The 23,203-nt window shown below is 32.9% G+C and overlaps 1 protein-coding gene across 2 annotated transcripts in view; it reads left to right on the forward strand.

The window, feature by feature from the left end:
* The window catches only part of LOC123701253 (brain tumor protein), a 366,899-nt gene that overhangs the window by 111,321 nt on the left and 232,375 nt on the right, over positions 1-23,203 (forward strand). The window lies entirely within an intron of this gene.

The raw sequence follows: 23,203 nt of genomic DNA on the forward strand, positions 1-23,203 counted from the left end.
GCCAGAAGTGTAATGGTACCATTCTATAGATTAGCATAACTATTATAATTATATTATTTGTTATATTAAAATAACTCTTAATTAGTTAATCTGTGTTTGCTAGGAAAATTATAAGATACCAAATAAACTCATTTTAATTTACCTTATTTCAAGATACCGATTATCATTAAGTCCCATAAATTTAAACATAAAAATTTCACTTCACTTTTTTCCCCGACTGTACTTTTAAAAACTAATAATAAGGTCGCTGTTTATAATGACGCCTACCATAATTTGTTATTGGCTATTGTCTTAAGTGTCAACGGTGTACAATCACATAATATCATTATGATAGGTGTTGATTGTATAACAAAGGTGTTTTATAATAATAGACTAATATAAACATGTCTCTAATTTAATGACCTGTTTATAAATAAATGACCGCTTGTTTATAAACAGTAGTTTAAAGAAGACAGACGCAAGTTATTGCTTATGAGATTTCTTTCTCAATATATTTTTATATAATATGTACTATATTTGACTAAGCCTATCTCTTCTCGTATCGTCGTAAAAGAAATAGGGCCTCTTTACAATGGACATTGATGAGCGAGTAGAGGCAATTACGGTAGTGTAGAGTCTATTCATAATCAATGGCACACATTGTCGATCATTTTTCGGCCAATGCATACCATTAAACTTCCTAAAAGTGCATTACAGTCATCATATTAAAAATACGTATTTGGTCTACTTTCATTTTAAAAGTATTTGGTCTACTTTTAAAGCAACTGTCAAGTCACCAACTGCTCTATGCTTTGCGAGATAATAAAAGGTCCTAAATTAAACCCAGGATCCCAATGCACTAACCGCTGTAGATACCAAGTAGATCATTATAATAGAATACTATTAATTTAGGACACAAGCGGACGGTCAACGCTCTTAGTAGAAATTATACGAGGTCGACCTTAGACAATATTTATGTTAACCTTGCTGGTTGCATGCATAATGAGTACATTTGGAATTTTCTTGTGTGAGTTTGACGTTTTGTATGCGTGTGTTTTTCCATTTAAGGCTGGTTGCAGAGCTTGACCGACCGTCAGTGTGTACCGTCGGTCCTGACGATACGCATCAACAATTGCGTATGGTCGGTCTAGCTAGGAACGGTTTTATGAATTTCCATACATATGACAAGCGCGACTGACGTACGCACTGATGGTCGGTCAAGCTCTGCAACCAGCCTAAGTTTGGATGTAACTTGTTATGTCATCTCTATATTATGATATGTAACACTGAGATAACGTTATGAGCTTTATTCACGTTAGTTCAAAGTTATTCCTAGTATAATTAATATTTTATAGAAATAACAAATATAAATCGATAATGGCCACTGAACAAGGTTTAGTTTCGTGAAATAAATTAGTAATAAAACTAGTACTAGCTACTAGCCCGCAGCTTCGCTCGCCTATCAAAGGAAAACCCGCGTAGTTCCCGTTCCCGTGGTATTTTCGGGATAAAAACTATCCTATATGTTAATCCAAGTTACCCACTATGTATGTGCCAAATTTCATGAAAATCGGTTCAGAAGTTTTCGCGTAACAAACAAACCAACATAGAAACTTTCTCATTTGTAATATTAGCAGAATTGTAGAAAAAAGGTAATTTAAACCTGAAGATAAATTACGAAGCTACCTACTAAAATATGTTATAACACATAAAATATTCTACATTCACAAATTACACAGATAATATAAAGAAATTTATTTACAACCCTATCGGGCTTCGAGACTGAACCTACGACCTTGCCCACATTTATGTAACTAGACCAAAGACGCAAAGGCATCAGGTCATTCACTCTGAAACTGGTAAATTCATACAAGTTTCTGTTCTAGCTATAAGACCAATTGGGCAAGCCTCCATGACCTTGACTTCTCATTTATATTTAGGTATACTAGCTTACCACCCGCGGCTTGGCCTGCTTTGTCTAAAACCTAATAAATTATATACTAAACCTTCCTCTTGAATCACTCTATCTATTTAAAAAAACCGTATCAAAATCCGTTGCGGAGTTTGAAATATTTAAGCATACAAAGGGACATAGGGACAGAGAAAGTGACTTTGTTTTATACTATGTAGTGATGAACTTTGTATTAGTTACTAGATTTATGTGTATGCAATATATGGTAAGCATGTTACAAATGTTACAAAGTCTTACGTTTCAATAATACAATAAAGTTGTTTTTTGATATTTAAAAATGTGAAAGCTCTTTAGTATATTTTAAACAGCGTCTATATCTAGAGTACTTTGTCATCCACAAAAACGCCACAGTTTTGATTATTTTCAAATTTCTGTTACAAAAAATATTAACTTATATTTAACTATTTAAAAGCATGAGCACAAGTACATCATATAGTATTATCACAGTACAAATGTCCAAGTCTCTCAACTCACCCAAATCGATTCAGCAATCCACAAGTTGTAACTTAACAAACTAACTACTGGATCATCTATGGTTATAAAGAACGTAACTAACTAATTATGTTTAACTAGCTGTGCCTCGCGGTCTCACTCGCATTACTCCGCTGCTGTTGGTCTTAGCGTGATGATATATAGCCTGTAGCCTTCCTCGATAAATGGACTATCTAACACTGAAACAATTTTTCAAATCGGACCAGTAGTAGTTCCTGTGATAAGCACGTTCAAACAAACAAACTCTTCAGCTTTATAATATTAAGTATAGATGATATTAAAAATATCTCACAAAATACACAAAACCGCGGCGCGCAGCTATCTTTTTAATAAAGTGAAATCGTTTCTCAATAAACAAGCTTTTTGAGATAATAAAAGCCGAGTTAAAAAGATTCAATAAAGTTTTATTTACGGAGCGAACATCAAATAGATTATTTCCATATTATTTTCTATATTAATATTACGACTACATTAAAGTACGGAATGGCATTTTATTTAATTATTTGAGGATTTCCTTTTGCATTTTTAGTCCTTTTTTACAAGTGATCTAATTTTAACTAGCTATGATGGCTTTTGACGTTGTTTGAGCAGCGACAATGTAGATTTAGTAACTAATACTTAATCTGTGGACAATGTATTCACTTTTTTAAAACTTCAAAATTTGTATGTCATAATTTATTATAATAATCACAAAATTTGATAATTTGATAAAAAGCTTATTAACTCAAATTAATGCAACCGATGACATATTTTAAACATACTTATTACTATTATTAAACTACGAACACCCAAAAGAAGAAAAAGCAATTTTCATCATTTAATAATTTTTCTCAAAGTATGAACTAAATCGATAATAGATTCCGCGGTACCACAAAAGCTCTAGTTTGTCATATTAATCGGTTCCTTTATATTTTATAATTATACTATGAAAATTTTCATCATACATACGAGACAAAATTGAATTAAAAATAACTGTCCTTTACGTTATGCTTTTTATTTTTTCAATTATCTAATACAATAATAAAAAAATTATATGCTTTTCACACATTTTTTTTTCCATTTGTACTAAAAATTACGTGTTTGTTCAATACAAAAGGTTTGAATGGCTTTTCATTATATAATTTGTGAGAATCCCATTAACTTAACACTTTTTGGACATACTAGCTAGTAGCTTAGACAATTATTTACCTTTTTTGCAATGGATAACAGACAACAGAGTCAAAATACATTTAACCGAAATCCAATTTAGCAATGAAAATAGCTACTAAGGTACCCTTCCCCTTAATTCCCTTAGTTGCTATGTTAAAAAAATTTCGAATTACAAGGATATTTTTGCCTAACTAAATTAATAAATACTTTCCATTCTATTGCCTTTTAAAATGATATTATTATTATCGTCGTTACCTTACCGTACACGCTGCCAATAAGCTCATTATGTAGCTTATTATAAAACACAAACACCTAAAAGATAATAATATCCAAAAAAATTCCTAACAAAATTGTCGGATAAATCTCCAATCGCAAAGTCAAAGGATAAAGCCCCGAAGCCTTTGTGAAGAAATACAAAAATAGACGTGTAAGTTTTTCCGACGCGAGAAATCGGTTCGTTCGTTGTTTTGGGAATTGAACGATTCCTGTGAATATATTTGAGACTTTTTTATATTGTTATGTGAATATTTGGATATTCGTAGTGTTAATGGGAGATATGGGATAGCTAGAAAGAGTTATTCCGTATGGGAGAAACTTAATAATAGTAAAAAAAGTGTTCTGAATTCAGAACTTTGTATTAGTAGTTCAGGATGAAATAATAACTTTTCAGTTAATAAATTTGTGTGACTTAATTGGTTAAATGTAGATGTCTAGATACCTTTACATAATAAGGAACCAAATTTAAGAATTAAGAAATAAAATCCCGGAAATTTGTGTGATTACTTTTTTATATTGAGATTATCTGACTAAAAATAGAGCTACGGAATAGGGGACCGAATAAAAAGGGTTCATAATAATTTTTATCAAGATCAAACCCTGGTGTATTACCTTGTATATCATAAAGCATAAACAATAACTTTTAAACTCATGTTGCACGCATGCGAGGTAAAGTGAACAAAAGTCATCCATCTTGTTTCCTACAGATGCCTTTAACGAGTTCACTTTATATTTCGCTTATTTATTATTAATTTTTATGTAGTTAAATATATAATAGTAAAAATGTAAGTTTTTGTGAACAATAGTTTTTATTTTACTCGGTTAATAATCTACAAATTGTAGTTTAAAAATATCATAATTGTAATAATTATTAAGAATGTACGTACTCAATGCAATACGAGACGATTGCGCAAAAAAATAATTTAATTATGATCGGTTTAAATCAAATAAAAATTCCTTTTATCTGCCTCACAAACAACGGCTTCGACAGGTGGAAAATATCGACGAACCTCCATGTTTATCATTAAATAGAACCGATAAGTTTACCCTTAACCATAGAAAAAAAGACGTGTGGCACTCGGGAACTGCCGTGGTAAAGCTAAATGCATAGCATGCCTTCAAGCCACACCTCCGAGCCCGTCGGAGTGGGGAGCATGAGGTTTTTTCGTTTTCGGAATTTCTCGATTCAGTCCCCGCGCTCAAGGCCCTTGATAGAAGCTATGCAATAGCTTAATAATATAATACTTAAACTTAACCAGTATGGTGAATTATAAACTTATATAAAAATCAATGCCACTTTTCGTTGTAATTCCATAACTCGAGAACGGCTGAACCGATTTCGATAATTCTTTTTTTATTATATTCCTTGAAGTACGAGGATGGTTCTTATGTAGAGAAAACGTTAATATGTACCACGGGCGAAGCCGGGGCGGACCGCTAGTAAACTTATATAATAATTATGTATCTATATTAATATCATAAAGTTGAAGATTTTGTTTGTTTTTTGGTTTGAACGCGTTAATCACAGGAACTACTGGTCCGATTTGAATAATTCTTTCGGTGTTAGATAGCCCATTTATCGAGGAATGTTATAGGCTATAATATTATATCATCACCCTAAGACCAACAGGAGCGGAGTAATGCGGGTGAAACCGCAGGGCACAGCTAGTGTATCATAAAAGGTAGGCTCTACTCCGTTCACAATTAAAATTATTACCTTTACTATATTAAAACATTTAAATGATAATAATTTTACAAAATAATGCATTATCGACAATAATGAATTTTCGGTGATATTTTCCCTCGCGGAAAGCTCATCTTATATATTTTATCATCACACCATTATTTCTGATAGTGTGACAACTACTCTTTTCAAAATGATTTACCTGCACAATAAAGTGACAAATATATTCCAATAATCCATAGCAATAAGCCGAAGTTAATAATGAAATACGCGAGGTCCGATATTTAATTTTCCCCCGACATTAATGGATAAGAAAATTCCTTTCATATTTTGCCACGCGTGAACACATTGCGTTGAGAATTTCTTTTCCAAGAAAAAAATCTAATTTATCGTGAGTAATTGACAGCCGAAAACAGATTATTAAATATGGCAATGTATTTCTTATGTGTGTGTATTGAAAATTTGTTTTTATGATGAAAAGTGATGAGTTGGGAACGTGTAGACTGAAGAATATTACTTTATTCCAATTAAATGTAATGACCGGTTGGCTTGGTTGGTAGTAATAGAGTTGGCAGTAGCCTTCAAAGCCACAGGTCGTGGGTTCGATTCCCACCGAGGGCAAATATTTGTATAATTAACATAGATGATTGCTCTGTGTCTGGATGTTAATTATCTATATAAATAATTATTTAAAATTCATCGGCCATCTGGTTTCCAGAACACAAGCGACAGCTTAGTATGGGATTCGATCGTGCCGTGTGTGAAAATTGTCCTGAATATTTATTGAAGTGAAACTTCTTTATCGGGGTTGGACAAAAATTTAGTGTAACATTTTTGCGTTACGCTGTAGGCGTGACATTTTTGCGTTACGCCGTAGGCGTGACATTTTTGCGTTACGCGCCAACTTTTTCTTATCCCTAAGTTTCAATTCTTACGTGTGTACTCTAGTACACGCACACATTTTTTTTTAATTTATACTTTAGAAACATAAGATCAAATTAATTTGGAATGCAGGAGTAGAAAAGTAATCTACTTATCTCTCTCCTCTGTTTCTACAAAAAATTGTTTATTTTGTATATTATGATAAGAGGCTACAAGTTTTATTATTTACTGGAAAAATTGAACAATAGATAAGTGTGTAATAAGATGTTTCATCTGAGCTTCGTAGCGCTCAAAGTGTAAATTTATAAACATGCTACGGAAACGCTACGAGAGTTAAGAAAGCTTATAAAAAGTAGTAATAATTTAGCCAACTGGATCCGAAAATTAGAACGTGTAATTGTTGATGTAGACAAAGATTGTTTTTAGTGCAAAAATTTAAATAACAATCAAGTGAGTTAAATGAATTCAGTTTATGTATTTATTAACAAAAGTGTCTATACAACAAAATATTGCAAAGCTATAAAACCTCATTATAGTAGACTGTTTGTTAAATTAAATGTAAGTGATAAATAATTAATTAGAAACATAAAAAAAATAGATAAAGTTCGATCCCGCGGCGGGATACGAACCCGCGTCTTTTTGCTACGTAGTTGATAAAAAAATTCTATTCTTTATAATTTTCTCATTTGTTAAGCGTACTTATTATTGTTAAATATAAATGTTAAATAACATATAATAACAGTTCAACGATACAACGTGTACTTGCAATAATCTATACATATAATAAATCTGTAGAAGGGTCAATTCTGTACATTGAAAATATTGAAAAAATAAATAGCAGGGGGTGTTACTGGATCGATACCAAACCCAAATATGTGATTAAAAAATTTTTTGTCTGTCTGTCTGTCTGTCTGTCTGTCTGTATGTGAAGACATCACGTGAAAACTACCGGTTCGATTTCGATGAAACTTGGTATAATTATACCTTATTATCCTGGGCGTAAAATAGGATACTTTTTATCCTGGAAAAATACGTAGAAAAAAAATAATCTTAATTTTTCAGTTATCCATAGACGTTGTTCTGTAGAACTGCGAACACACGTTGCGTATTATTATAGGCCTAGCCGTATTTGGGTCAGATAGATATTTATAAGATGTCATTGTCAGAGTTACTCAAAATGGAGAAATAAACCATCCGCGAAGACCGACATCCGCGCGGACGGAGTCGCGGGCGAAAGCTAGTGAGAAATAAAGCGATAAAATCCGCATGTTTTAACTAGTATGTGATATTTAAAGCTCGCTAATGGAGTACACACGGAGGTCGCTTTCCCAAGGGAGGGAATTAATTGAAGGATGGGCTCGAATTGCGTAATTTTTATACATACTTTTAATGTAGCTGTGATCTATCATTTGTACTGACATGTTTATTTGGGTGAATGTTAATTAGTCTGTAATAGCTGGATAAAAGTTGATACAGTTTTTAGAGATTTTTGGACACTGGGAAATTATTTGTGATTGTTTAACGCACATTGATCGATATACTATTGAAAAATAGCGTAGTTTTGTGATATCGAAACAAAATTGTTTTTTACATTTATTAGAAACTAGCTTTTCGCCCGCAGCTTCGCTCGCATAGTGAAAAAAACCCGCATAGTTCCCATTCCCATGGGATTTTCGGGATAAGAACTATACTATGTGTTAATCCAGGTTACCCTCTATGTGTGTGCCAAATTTCATGAAAATTGGCACAGTAGCTTTAGCGTGAAAGAGTAACAAACAAACATACAACCACTTCACTTAATTATCTCTCATAATACAATTCCCAATCACATGAAACATTTGCAAATACAAAAGCCAAGTTCCAAGCTAACATACACCAGTAGTCAGTACTCCGAATAAAAAGTTTATAAAACTGCTGGCGAATAAAGACATAAGTTCCCTTGTACTACATAAGCCAAACTTTTCGTTACAGACAATAAAAAATTCCTATATTAGTTGTACGAAGTCAGAGTTGACCCGCTCGGAGTAGCCCAAAAATTGACAAGAATGGGCGAACTTCACGAAACTGGCAAGACTTTGTGATATTTTAACTTGCTTTATTGAGGGTATCTTGGGATTCGCTTTTGCTTTATTCTTGTAATTACTTAGAGTTGTAAAAGTTTAATACAATAGTATTAGTTGGAGTTATTGTGTCAAAACTAATCCAAGCTTTATCTAATGTTTTGATGTATTACTGAATGAGAATCGACCAAGTCCTATTTATTTATTTATAACAAACAAAATTAGGACAAAAATAACATTAAAATACAAAAGAAAGGCCTAGTTTGTACAAGAAGCGGCCTTATTGCTAAGCAGCAATCTCTACCAGGCAACCTGATGGGAAAGGAAATGTATTAGTCCTATGTTAGCAATGGGGCTAAGACTTACCAAATATATACGAAATATTAGTATTATGGTACAGATATGTAAAGAAACAATCTCTGAATCTCGAAACTTCATAAATTGACAGAAACCAAGCTACAGAAGCAGATAAAGTAAGACAGAGATAAAAACGCTTACAACCAAAAAATAGTGTACCTACTTAGAAAACTAAAGTTCTAACTGATATTTGCCAATACCAAGAGAATATCCAAACTATACTATCGATACTTAATATTGTAAAGCTGAATAGTTTGTTTGATTGAACGCGCCTCAGGAAGGACCAGTAGGGTCCGATTAAAAAAAATATTTCGGTGTTAGATAGCTCATTTCTCGAGGAAGGCTATAGGCTATAATATCATCACACTAAGACAAACAGGAGTGGAGCTACGCGGATGAAATCGCAGGGCACAGCTGGTATACAGTATAAGATGAAATATATAGCTAAAAAGCAGTAAAATATTCGCTATTCTAGTTCATAGACTCCATTATTAAGAAACAGGCGCTAAGAATTATTTCATTATCTATCTCAGAAGTTATTACACAGATTGTGTCCCGTATTTAACTTGTAACAAATACAATAAATTTGGAACAACGCGAAACAAAGACTAATAAATTGGCAGAAACGTCTCTAAGCCTTTGTACAAACTTCTATTCAGTGAATATAATTGAATTTATTTAATGAGTCATCTTGAAACTAAACTCACTTTTCAATGAGAAATATATAGTTACTACTTACTAATTTCAGTAAATTGGAACACTTCTTTCATTTACTTTATCAAATTATAAATATATATGAATGTAATTTTAGTGACGTGTATAAGTCACAACATTAGTAATGAAAAATTTGTTATTTATTAAATAAAATAAATCTAAATAAATTTTGATTGACTATAGCGTCTATTTTCCCTCTAAGCCATTGTAGCGTTAAGCAATACCATGTATATTTTGCCATATTGCATTTAAAAATATAATAATACCTATTTTATTTAATAACAGTACCTAATGTACCTACTCTTTGAACTAGAAAAAGAAATACGCTAATCTAATCACACTTGCCTTGCCACATTGGCGGTTATAAAACACAGTGACGTCATCAATGTTACGAAAATCTAGATTAAGTTATGCAAACATTTCTTTATATGACCCTGATTGCTGTGATCGGCGGGTCAGCGAAAAGTAACCCTATTGTAACGCATGTAGGTTCAATTTCCGCTAGCTTTAACCACTTTCACTGACCACTGCCAATGTCAGTCTATTTTCTCCGTATTACGGCTCGATTACGTAACGGCACGTGGAATAATCGATTATTTTTAGTACTGATTCGATTATATTTTCGATTCGATTCGATTGTATATTCCATTCGATTCGACTATTCGTTATCGCGTTATACTGGTAATTGAGGCTTGTGAATATTTCATTAAAAGGGAATTTCTTTGTGCTATGAATTTTTATGTTTGATCCTTTACGTGTCCTTTATTTGTTCTGGACCTGGCCTTTATTATTGGCCTATAATTTATATGAGTATTGGGATCGTTTTATTAAAATGTGCTGTACTAAGAAAAATGTATTACCTACATTGAGAATGTTTGTGGCTAATCACAATCTATAGTAATATATACTCCTGAAAAAAGCAGATGATAAAATTTTATTATTCTTGCTATGCTCTACCATCAAGATATCCGTACAATCGATTTAGCAGTTTTGCGTAAAACAAGGGAATTACTACAAAATTGAATAAAAAATACATTTTGTTGAAGTTTCTGGCGGGATCAAAAATAATTACTGACGTCACTTTTTACTAAGTTTAATCACCAGTTGTATATAATCACGAATGGTGAAGTCATCACCAGAAACTAATAACATCACATCATGGAGCCATCATACACATATCCTGGATGAAGTTCCTGATGAATTTAAATTAATTTCCATTATATTATTACCGACATTTTATTACATACTCATACAGAGTAACGAAAAACAGAATAATCGTCAAAAATTGAACGCACAACGTTTTTCAATTAGGTAAAAGATTATAATAAATATTTATTAAATAAACAAGTATTGTTTAATGTACCTAAATCTTATTTTATTTATTTTAATGTAACGTTTATTTTTCTTTATCCGAACCGAAGGACTGAAACATGCTTCCTGAATCTGTATTCCCCAACGAGTATAATATGGAGTCTTCAAGCGTAGAGTGAACAGGTACATTCTAGGGAAGCGCGTACCATCTTAGACCGACATCTCAGCTTAACATCAGGCGAGATTGTGGTCAAGTGTTTCCCTATTTACAAAAAAAAAAATGTTTGTTACATTAAATAAACATTATGCCCGTTCCATTAGCTTTACAAATAAGTTTTATGCACTATATCAAAATAAACTACACAACATGGCAACCTGAATTTCAATTAAAATACGAAATTAAACAACCACTGGGATATAAGTAAAAACAATGTTATTCGGAATATAATTAAATCCCCATCCCGTAATCTCACACAATGCTCAAGTTTCCCAAGGGGAGGGGTTATTTACAAGGAGCTCAAAATTTTACGACAGACAAGACACGGATAAATGATAATTTCGTACTAGATGTGATAAATAATAAGTTTATTAATTATCACATCTAGTACAAAATCATGTAAGGTATGAATATAACAATAAACATATAAAAAAGATGAACTCGTATCTTCTATAAACCAATTATTGTTCAGAACCCGTCATGACAATTCTTCATTGCCACAGCGCGTTGGGAGCATTTTCAATAGTCACGTATGTATGTATAAGAATGAATAATAGTTGTTTATGTACAAAAAATCTAAATTTGTACGCCATATGGCAGATCATTGCAGAGAATCTTCTTGAAGAATTAATTTTGAATTTGAATTTTGCGTTGAGGCTTTATTGTGACCACAATGCGCTATTATACAACTATTTTTTCGGTTTTTCGGTCTTTGAGCGTAAAGCCGCCGTTTCCACCTGCAAGTAGACTTGCAACTTGCAAGCTGTTGTCAGACAGACTATCGGACATTTCTTACGGAAGTTTTCTTGCATATGGAAACGCGGTCTAACCTTAGCGTAACATACTGTCAAATCAAAAGCATAGATTACTAAAAATAAATAGAATATCCAGTACTCTATATCCGTGGCTAATACCTCTTTTTCCTCTTACATCGTATTATTTATTTTACGTCCCCGCTGCTTCGCTGTATTTTTGAGATATTAATGTTTATTTTCTTCTGTAGATAATATATCGATTATTTTTTGAACGTACAAAGGAAAGTCTTTTAAGTATTTCGTAATATATTTATAATTGATTTTATTTGGAACGTTGGCAAATTACTTTTCGATTTCATTGGCATTGTTTATTGAATATAATAAAAAGATTTTTTGCTCAATGAAGGCCTGTGCTTCTTGCCTGTTCTTAATTGTTTTTCTTCATGAGCATATGTTGCAAAATTGTGCACTTTTACAATCGCTAATGCTGTAAGTCGCTGTAAGCGTTTACACGTCTGCTTATCTATTGCGTTTTCACGTCTGACCAGCTGAACTGATTTGCATGAACTTTCAAATATAAACAAGAAAAATATTTCAGATTTTTGATAACAACATTGAGAAGTACACTCACATTCGCAGATAGATTCGCATTCATTTCATCAAAGAAGTTCCAATATCACTAACTAATCATATAAATAAGTAAATTCATGAGTAGAGCTACATAATTCTTCAGTGCCATAGGCCATTTTATATTTCATTTTATCACATATCAACCCAGACATAATTACTATTCCATTAGCAACAAAAAATGACTGGAACCGTTTAAATATCGTCTATTATAAATTTACGACGGGTGCATTTACATCAAGCGCATCGTATACGACATCGTAACGACACGTTAACGACCCCAGACGTCACTATGACGCTGGGAGTGCTATGAAAATTTTATTACGTCTTAACTTAACGACCTGCGACAGACTACGTTTTAGTAAGTCTGGTCTAAACGGCTAGATATAATGTAAATTTGAATTATTATAATTACTAAGTAAGTACTAACATGTACCTACTATTTGAGATGGTTAGGTGTGCAAAAGAATAATCGATTGTCATTTAGAATTGTTATGATGAAATTATTTCATCATATCAATTAGTGTTGTGAAAGACTATTCTTGTAAATTAAAGACCCTTTTTTTGTCTTTCTTACTCGTTTTTTGGGTTTTTAATCTATACTAATATTATAAAGATGATGAGTTTGTTTGTTTGATTGTTTGTTTGAACGCGCTAATCTCGGGAACCACTGGTCCGATTTGAAAAATTCTTTCGGTGTTAGATAGCCCATTGATCAAGGAAGGCTATAGGCTATATGTATATATCATCACGCGGACCGGAGCAATGCGGGTGAAACCGCGGGGAACAGCAGCTAGTGTGTGATGAATCAGTAAGCTTGGTTATTAACTAAATGCAATAGTATATGAATGTTTTTAACCACGGTCGAACCAAGTTCTTCCACTATAAAATGATGGCGACATTTTACCATCATTTTATATAGTTCTTTGGCACAAAAGTATATGAAACAATACATAAAGACAACAAGCCATATGGCAACAGAAAAAACGATCAGTTTTAATACAAGATCGATATTATTACTCTTCCTTTACGAGTGTCGTAAAAATATGTGACACGTCGTAAAGTGGCCTTATTAGGAACATTACATCGGGGACCTCTATCGTTATAATCTAAGATTTTCTATTAAAAATATCCTTGGTCTTGTTAAGAATTATTACGTAGAGTTGTACGGTTACGTTCCCAATGGAGCTATTTCATACTTCTATTTGACTTTTCTGGCTTCGTTGAGAGGAATTGTAATGTTTAAGTGTATATTAGTTTAGTAGTTTCTGCATAGCTGATAACGTAATGTGAAGGAGCAGTTTCGCCTTAATCAGGGAAGAATTTCTTGTGATGAGTGTAGTGAATAGTTTAAATAAAATTGTATAAGTGTGTAATAGTAGGTAATTAACTTGAATAAAATTTAAATAAGATTTAAAGTAAACTTTGCATTCATCATATTGTGCAAATATGATAGAATTTATATGAGGAAGCTTTGATGATATTTAGTAGCTGAGATTTAACTTTATCAAAACTTTAGTCCACTTTTAATCCAAATATGTCCAGTCGTTTCAAAGTAATTTTTATCTACACACACAAACCTGCTTTCACACATACACATACACAACAAAAGAATATTTCACGAAAGAAAGGGAACACTTCATCCGCGCGTAACATTTTATTACACATTTCGGTAATAACATAGATTTACAGCGGTTATACACTAACCGCACCTAAATAATATTAAATAAGGATTGTGTATGTCGATCACGAATTCCCACTAAGATCATGAAGTGGCTAAGCAGTGACCAGTGGGAAAATGTAGATAAATGGACTTTTTAGAGGGCTAAATAAAGTATTATTTTTGTCGTTAATTAATATGTACTGCTATAGGCAATGTAGAGCCAGCAGACTCTACAATTATTTCGTATTACTTAACTACTAGCGGTCCGCCCCGGCTTCGCGCGTGGTACATATTATCGTTTTCTCTCCATAAGAACCATCCTTCAAGGAATATAATAAAAAAAATATATAATACTAGCTCCCGCCCACGACTTTGTACGTGCATCCCCGTTTTTCCCCGTTCCCGCAAGAATTTCGGGAAATCCTTTCTTAGCGGATGCCTACGTCCTAATATCTACCTGCATGCCAAATTTTTGGCTTTTGGCGTTGATAGATCACTATATCAGTCACCTTTGAGTTTTATATACGTATATATAGATATAGACTAGATATTTTCCTCCGCGGCTTCGCCCGCGTTTTCAAAGAAAACACGTATAGTTCCCGTTCCTGTGTAATTTTCGGTCGATAAAAAGAAGCCTATGTCTTAAACTGGGTTTTCAGATACCTACATACAAAATTTCATTGTAATCGGTTCAGTAGTATTTGCGTGAAGACGTAACAAACATCCATTCATTAATCATCACAAACTTTCGCATTTATAATATCATTAGAATAGTTTTTTATATTAATAAGAAGTTCACGTGGTAAATAGATAATGTAGGTAAAAAAGGCCTGAAAACTAACAACTCTTTTTCAACTTTCACCCGTAAGTTAATAATACCAATGAGTGATCATTCTATAAAACAATATCTATAAATCATCGTTATAAACAGTTTAAATCACAATTAATCGGTTCTCTTGCATAAAACGGGTTTTCTTATTAATTAAATATGAACGTAAACAACCACAAACAATTAAATGATAAGCCATAGGTGTTAATGATTCTAAAACAATGAATTGGGGGCTCTTCTGACCCCAGATAACATTGATGATATGTTTGGATAATAAAAAAGGAAAACGAAGGGTTGGCAATAAAATTACGTGGTATAATTAGTATTGCAATGGACCATTGAATTTTAAGTATACAGGGTTACTTGTAAAACACCAGCAACCTCGCAGGACAAGATAGCTAACATCATAAATAACAACATTTGTTCTACGACTTTTGATAATTTGTTAGATTTTATTTTCATACAAAAAAAATATTCACTTAATTTTCCGTTTGAATATTATAAACTCTACGCACATCCCAAAAATTAACAAGAAGCAAACGAGAGGAAGGGGGCGATTAAAAATCATTTAAAAATAATTTATTGCGTTCCAAAAGTCGTAGAACAAATGTTGTTACTTATGATGTTAGCTATCTTGTCCTGCGAGGTTGCTGGTGTTTTACAAGTAACCCTGTATAATAGGGGTGAATGTTTTTATTTATTAATTTGTGCGTTGCATTTAAATATAAGTTTAAACCAATCTCATTTGTAATGTAGAGGTAATTAATTATCAGAGGTGATTATATTTCTACTTGATTGTTTATTATAACTAAAGTTTTTAAATTAAAAAAATAATAACAAAATATATTTCAGCTCACATGCCTACTATCTTAGAGCATTAACCTACTATCAAACGAGACAACTAATAAAAAGACTTTTTTGTTGTTACTTCATAAATCTAAATCTATAAAAATTTACTATCATAAACAATTTAATTTTATATTGCCAATGCTATATAAAAATGAATGAAATAAATTACAACAATAAATATAAACTGAAAAAAGAACACTAAATCTCTATCCTCTCCATTCTCTCCACGTCTTCCATTTAATTAGCTGCCAATTGTCACCGAATACATCCGAATTAAAATTGTATCCAAAATTGACACTCGTCTTACAAGTCTAATAAGGTCTCAAAGACCAGGCGAAACACAATAGTCCAACCAACCCTACAAAGGTCAACGGAGCCAAATTGGGCCATTCATCACATGAATGGTAAAATCAGGACAGTGTTACTCATTTATTTAAGGCGACGTACATCCACACAAGTCAAGACAAGTGAAGCATACACACAATTACGAGCAACTCTCACCCCTATTTCGTCATATATAAGGGTTAAGCAAACGATTGCTATAATGAAATTTGTCTCACGTTACATATAAATAAAAGCAGGGTTATTGTATTACGCGAGTTCCGTAATCGGCTTATCTTTTATTGTTGTCACGAATTCCGCTGCTAATTCGGTTTTGATGTTTTTGTTTATTTCGAAATTATTATGTTGAGTTGCACGTGTTTGTGGACTAGCCAAAACCGTGATCAATTAATTATGTGTTGAATGTATTATTTAGTTGTAATTTGTAAGTAGGTAGGTGTGTTCGATTGTAAGTAGGTAGGTGTGGTGTGCCTGGAAACGGGCATCTGCTGATCATCCCAAAGCAGCGCAATGGAAAAGAGTGGGGTTTAAGTCGGTAGAAATCCGACATAACCACGGCTCTATCCCCGGGAGCCGGGGGTAGCCTAGGAAGATTTCCCCACTATAAAAAAAGGTATAAGTCTTCCTCTATTTAACTGCAGGTATATAACTGCTACAGTTTTTACTGAGAAATGGAACGTATTGACACATTGGAAACTAGCTACTACGAATTAAAGTTTTCTCTCCTTAGGACCCATCGTACTTCAAGGAATATTATAAAAAAAGAATTATCGTAATCGATCCACCCGTTCACGCGTGATGCCGTGACCAAGGGAAATAAGGATTAATTTTTATATAACGACAATAAAAATGATGTTCAATAAAGTTTAAATAATAAAAATTTAAAAATGTATTTCCAAAATAACGTACAATCCTTTCTAACAAGAATAACTAATAAATCGCTTGCTACAAAAAATACAGCCAGAAACAGGTGCAAGACGGAAAAATTAATGGCAAATTTGATAAGTGAGGCGCAATTTGAATTTCCAATTCACCCCGATTCTAATCAAACACGGTAAGAATCTTCACCTGGACGGACTCACAAATTTATTGCGCTGTGAATTAGCAATGAACTTAAGGCGATGCAACTACCGAGAAAGCGTAGAACAAAAGACAATTGGTCAGCAATGGATGACCAGCAAGCTTTATATTCGAAAATACAACTCACCTCGTTTTATCAAATAAAAGCCATATTAATTTAAATAACATACATCGATACAACATACATAACATGGATCATTTAACTAAATATTTTAGATAATCAAAGTTTCATAATATCATGGTATTTTCTGCGTATGTGCCGATTTTTTATCCGCGTTATAGTTTACAAATAAACATAAAGAATAGGTACTTATTTTCTCATACCAAATTAAAGAAGATTGTCTAGTTTAACTTGTATTTTATTTTCAAATAATTAAGACTAGAAGTTAAGTAATGTTCAATTTAAAATCATTGAATGGCGTATATCTGCACCTTAAGGCGGTGGACGTATAAGATTATTCACAACTCGATCCCTTAGGGAGTGTCTTTGGGATATTAAATCCGTGTTTGTAGGGCTGTCGCTTTCGAGAAATGTTTGTTGTGTTAATTGTTAGCACGTGCGATTAAAGTACACTTTTATGTAGGTTAGGGTTGTGAAAAATCTGCTTTTTAGTCCTGATTTTCAGTTTTAATTAAAAAATATGTGTATTTTGAACACACATTTATGTTACTTTTATTTATTGTTGATTGTTTTAACATATTTATTTAGCAATTAACAGTTTTTTTATTTTTTTATTTTATTTATTTAGGTTATCCAACATCAGTCACAACAATAATTAGAGCTAGGGTACATAATATAACAAAAAAAAAGACAATTGTGACAAACATTTACAGGATAACACAACATGATTAATGAGTCAAGTCACTATGTGGTATACAAAGCAAAAAAAAAATAAATAAATAAAAAGTAAACAAAATCAAGATAATTCCTTTAAATACTTGCGGATTTTATTACAGCTGTCGTGAAAAATATCAATAAAATTGGCATGCTCGTTAACCAACTTACTTAATCTACAAATGGGTGAATTTCGGCCAAATACGGTCCTACGCAGAGGAGGAGCCAAAGGTGTAATTTTATTACGCGGGTACCTAGTAGGAACTCTGAGATTAAATTTATTTAATAGTTGTGGACAATCAATTTTATTCTGGAAAATTTTGGTGACAAAAATAATATCCGAAAATATAAAACGGTTTTCCAGAGATATAATGTGAAAATGCGACAAACGCCTCTGGTATGAGGTGAGCCTTTTGTGAGATAACCTGCTAGAGAAACTCAGGTGCCATAAGAATTTCTTTTGTATACGTTCAAGTCTTAAAATGTGAGTCGCGTAATGTGGTCTCCAGACAACCGAACAGTATTCAAGAATGCTACGTACGAGACTGTTGTATAACATAATCTTAGTTTTGATGTTATGAAATCCTTTAGAGTTTCTCACAATAAAACCCAACATCTTTGAAGCACGATTCGTAACATATTCAAGGTGATTATTAAAAGTTAGCTTGGTATCAAATAGCACTCCCAAGTCTTTAGTGACAGAATTCTCCTGGATTACCTTATTGTTTATCTGATATTTAAAAGGAATAATTTTAGATTTTCTAACAAAGCGGATAAAAAAGCATTTTTCAGTGTTCAATTCCATACCATTGCTACAGCACCATAAGGCTAGCTTATCAAGGTCCTGTTGTAGTTTCAAAGCATCCTCAAAGCAATTAATAACTCTACAGAACTTTAGGTCATCAGCATACATGAAACAACGAGAATTTTTTAATATTTCTGGAATGTCATTAACGAAGAAGTTAAAAAGAACAGGACCAAGGTGCGAACCTTGAGGAACTCCCGAGGTAACATTGTGTGGCGAAGCATCAAACCCGTTAATAGCAACAAAGAATGTACGATCGCTTAGGTAGGAATTTATCCACTTCAAAAACAACGGTGAGAGTCCATATCCACATAATTTTTGCAGCAAGATGTGATGTGGAACCCTGTCAAAAGCTTTGCTAAAGTCAGCGTAAATAGTGTCAATTTGTTTATTCGAATCCAGCTCGTGGGTAATGGTTTCGGTAAACTCTGTCAAGTTGGTCATAGTAGATCTATGCTGAACAAAACCATGTTGATGAAAAGAGAGAAATTGTTTGAAATGGTTAGTGAGAGATGGACAAATGAACGACTCAAATATCTTGGCAAAGGTGGAAAGAATTGATATGGGCCTATAATTATTTATTAGTTCTTTTGTACCAGACTTATGTATAGGTATGACCTTAGCCAGTTTCCAGACTGTAGGGAAGAAACCAGTACTCAATGAACAGTTAAAGATTTTTAAAAGAGGCTGAACCAGATTTTCTGCGCAAGCAACAATGAACTTTGGATGTATGCCATCCGGTCCAGCGCCCTTATAAACATCGATAGCCTTGAGTTTTTTTAAAAACTTTTAACTGTTATTGAAATTGAACACATTAATATGAAGAAATATCTATGATGATAATGTTCAAATGTTCGTTTGCATTGAAGAGTATTTATCACTGAAAACCCTAGTCAAGAATTCACAGTCTTTGAAAAATATTTTTGGATTCGTTTAAAACGGGTCGGATTAGAGGGTTTAAGATAAATTTTCAGGAAATTAATCGTCCGTTTGAGGTTTTCCCGCGTAAATATAATGGCAGAAAATAAACATTACGGAATGAAAGGAAAATTCTGGAATTTCTGCGCTAAATAAAAATTGTTTATTGTTTTTATTTCTATTTGAGTGACTCACAAGTGAGTCGGTTTTATAGAGACTAAAAAAATATATGAAGTGTTGGAAAATTCTCTGTAACACTTGTGGGAATCGCTATGTGAAATAGTTATGTTGTAACGTTCTATATATAAAACTAGCTGTGCCCCGCGGCTTTACCCGCAGTGCTCCGCTCCTGCAGTTGGTCTTAGCGTGATGATATAATATTATAGCCTATAGCTTGCCTCGGGCTATCTAACTCCGACATAATTTTTCAAATCGAACCAGTAGTTCCCGAGATTAGCGCGTTCAAACAAATAAACTCTTCAGCTTTATAATATTAGTATAGATGAATAGCCACTTATCCCAGCTTCGCCTGACCTAACCAGGAATAAAAAAGTAACCTGTGCTACAAGTTAAGAAAAAATAATAATTTATAAAATCTATCTAGTGATGAGAATTGAAATCTTAACAGACCAACAAACAGAAAATATCATAATTATTATACATATTATGTAAATAAAATAAAAAACAACTGCTTTATAAAGGCAGGCTAAATATGGTCGAATGAGAATTCAAAAAGATAAGAGAATAATTAATAATATTCTGTTAGAAGCAAGGCTATAAATCTAGTACACTATTAATCTAAACCTTAATTACTGAAAAATCATTATGTAACATGAAGCATGTTATGAATTTCATATTTTACAACATAAATATGTTCATAAAAAGATTTCTAGTTCAAAATTATGTCAACACCAACTTTAAAAGTCGGTGGCGCCAAAAAGACCGAAAAAAGCCTTTCAATAGAAAGGGACAACGTGCTCTATCTCTCTCACTTTGAATTCCATTTTTACGTAATGAGAAGCGGTGAAATATTTGTAAGTCAAATAAATTCAAATTAACGAACACATTTCTCTTTAAAATATGTTTCTATGGGGAAAAGCAATTGCATATTTTTATGGTATGGAAATTATATCAACAGTGGTTATCAGGCAAGTGAATAACAGCTTCCATCTTTTTAAAAGGAGAACTCTGATATATTTAATTTTTAATAAACTAGTTTGTTAGGTGTCCGTATTATGTAAATATAAAAGACACCTATAACCTACTTTAAAATAGAAGAAGGTTATATTTTTCACTACATATTTTTACATTCACTCGCGTGGCTCCGCTCCTGTTGGTCTTAGCGTGATGATATATAGCCAGCCTTTCTCGATGAATGTCTAATCTAACAGCGAAAGAAAATTTCAAATCGGACCAGAAGTTCCTGAGGTTAGCGCGTTCAAACAAACAACAAACTCTTCAGCTTTATAATATTCCTCCCAAACTATAACTATAGTTAAACTACTAAATATGCGATCTATTTCACACACATAACATATTGTACATAATAATATTACGCTTTTAACACATTTAGCAGGATGCAGAGTAATTCTGTGGACCGTGCAATCGGATTACCACAATGATACCTATACAATTATATGTATATGACGATATATAATATAACTTAGTTACCCTTCGCTCAGATATGTGGCCGGCAGACATGTATGGAAGGAATTTATCTTATATTATATTGCTCGTATTAATATAGTTGAATGCAATTAATGTGAATTTAGTGTTTGTGTTGAAACTAGACGATTGTTTTGGCTTTGGCTTTGTATTATTATTATTTAGATTTGAATCAATAAAATATTTTCAGTAAGGTACACTGAACAATATAGTTTAAGGGTGCTATTCCACAGTATTAGGGGGTCGCGGAAGAATTCCAACCAATACCCGCAGCGGCTCGACGGAACACAGTGGGGTTTTAGTCGGTAGGAATCCGACATAACCCACGGCTCCTTCCCCGTGGGCAGTGGTTATCTTTGGAAGATTTCCCCACTATAAAAAAAAATGATGTGTAGCGAAGACTGTGTTTGTAAAGAACCAATTACATGGCTTCATTTAGTTTGAAATTTGAAGCGATACTATTATTTATTTACAAACACATTCCTCGCTACACATCCTCGAACATTATTGGTGGAAAAGCACAGGGAAAAGATAAAAAATATACAGTTAACTTTTACATTAAGATTTTAGAAGCTTAAAACCGCTATGCTCTCATAGTAAGCGGATTAAAAGTCTCCTACGAGCTATTCAAAACTATCTAACCAAACATACATTGATCCATCCATTCTCACAAACTTTCTCGTTTATTTAGTAAGATACTAGCTTACCGCCCGCGGCTCCGCCCGCTTTGTCAAAAACCTAAATAAATTATATACTAAAATATTCCTCTTGAATCACTTTAACTATTGAAAAAAAACCGCATCAAAATCAGTTGCGTAGTTTTAAAGATTTAAGCTTACAAAGGGACACAGGGACAGAGAAAGTGATTTTGTTTTATACCATGTAGTGACAATAGTTCATAATATGATAGTAAGTATATATTTTAGTCCAAAAATATTGAAAAGAAAACCTGAAAATTTATTTCAAAATAGTCACTATATCGTATAACAAAACTTAAGTATATTGCATCAGTATCGAAAACATTATTTAAACTACACATCAAAATAGCTATAACGCGAGTCTAACATAATATGTTTCAAACAAATAATTGAATTTTTATATTATACCTCACAACTCACACCTCCAAGAAGTCGACATTTTATTATTTCCCTACAAAATCACATTAGGAAAGTGAACGATTACATTCAAGGGGGAAATGGCATTAGAGCGGCGAAATTTCTCATCAGAAACAATATCTGAAGGCAAGGTGGATTAAATGGCATTGTTTGGGAACAATTCGCGCGCATAACACAATTGATCTGACACGACACCTCCCGTGAGGCCAGGGAACGCGCAAGTTCTATGGCCAGGAAACGCGTGGTCAAAAGATTTGACACTGACATGCGTAACGCTGCATGTTTCTTGTCAACGTTTGTATCTACGCACCTACGACTCTTCTCGGACGTAGGTGTGCGCTTAGAACTTTGTTTCTTCAGCATATCAATGATTAATTTACATAGAACCTATAAGGGTAGGGTTTTGATTCAATCCTGAGTAACGCACTTGCGAAAAACACGTAAGTATATACGAATTAGTATTTCTAGTGGTTAGTATTAAATATCTATTTGACACAAATTGAACTAAAGTTCTAGAAGGTGCTATCTAATATGTAGCAATATTTGCATTTTTTTTTTTAATATGGCATGTTTAATAGAAATATTGTCGCGCTTACTTCCTGGCCCCATACAAAAGGTCTGACCAAT

Source organism: Colias croceus, chromosome 21 (genome assembly GCF_905220415.1).
Source record: "Colias croceus chromosome 21, ilColCroc2.1".
NCBI classification, from domain to species: domain Eukaryota; kingdom Metazoa; phylum Arthropoda; class Insecta; order Lepidoptera; family Pieridae; genus Colias; species Colias croceus.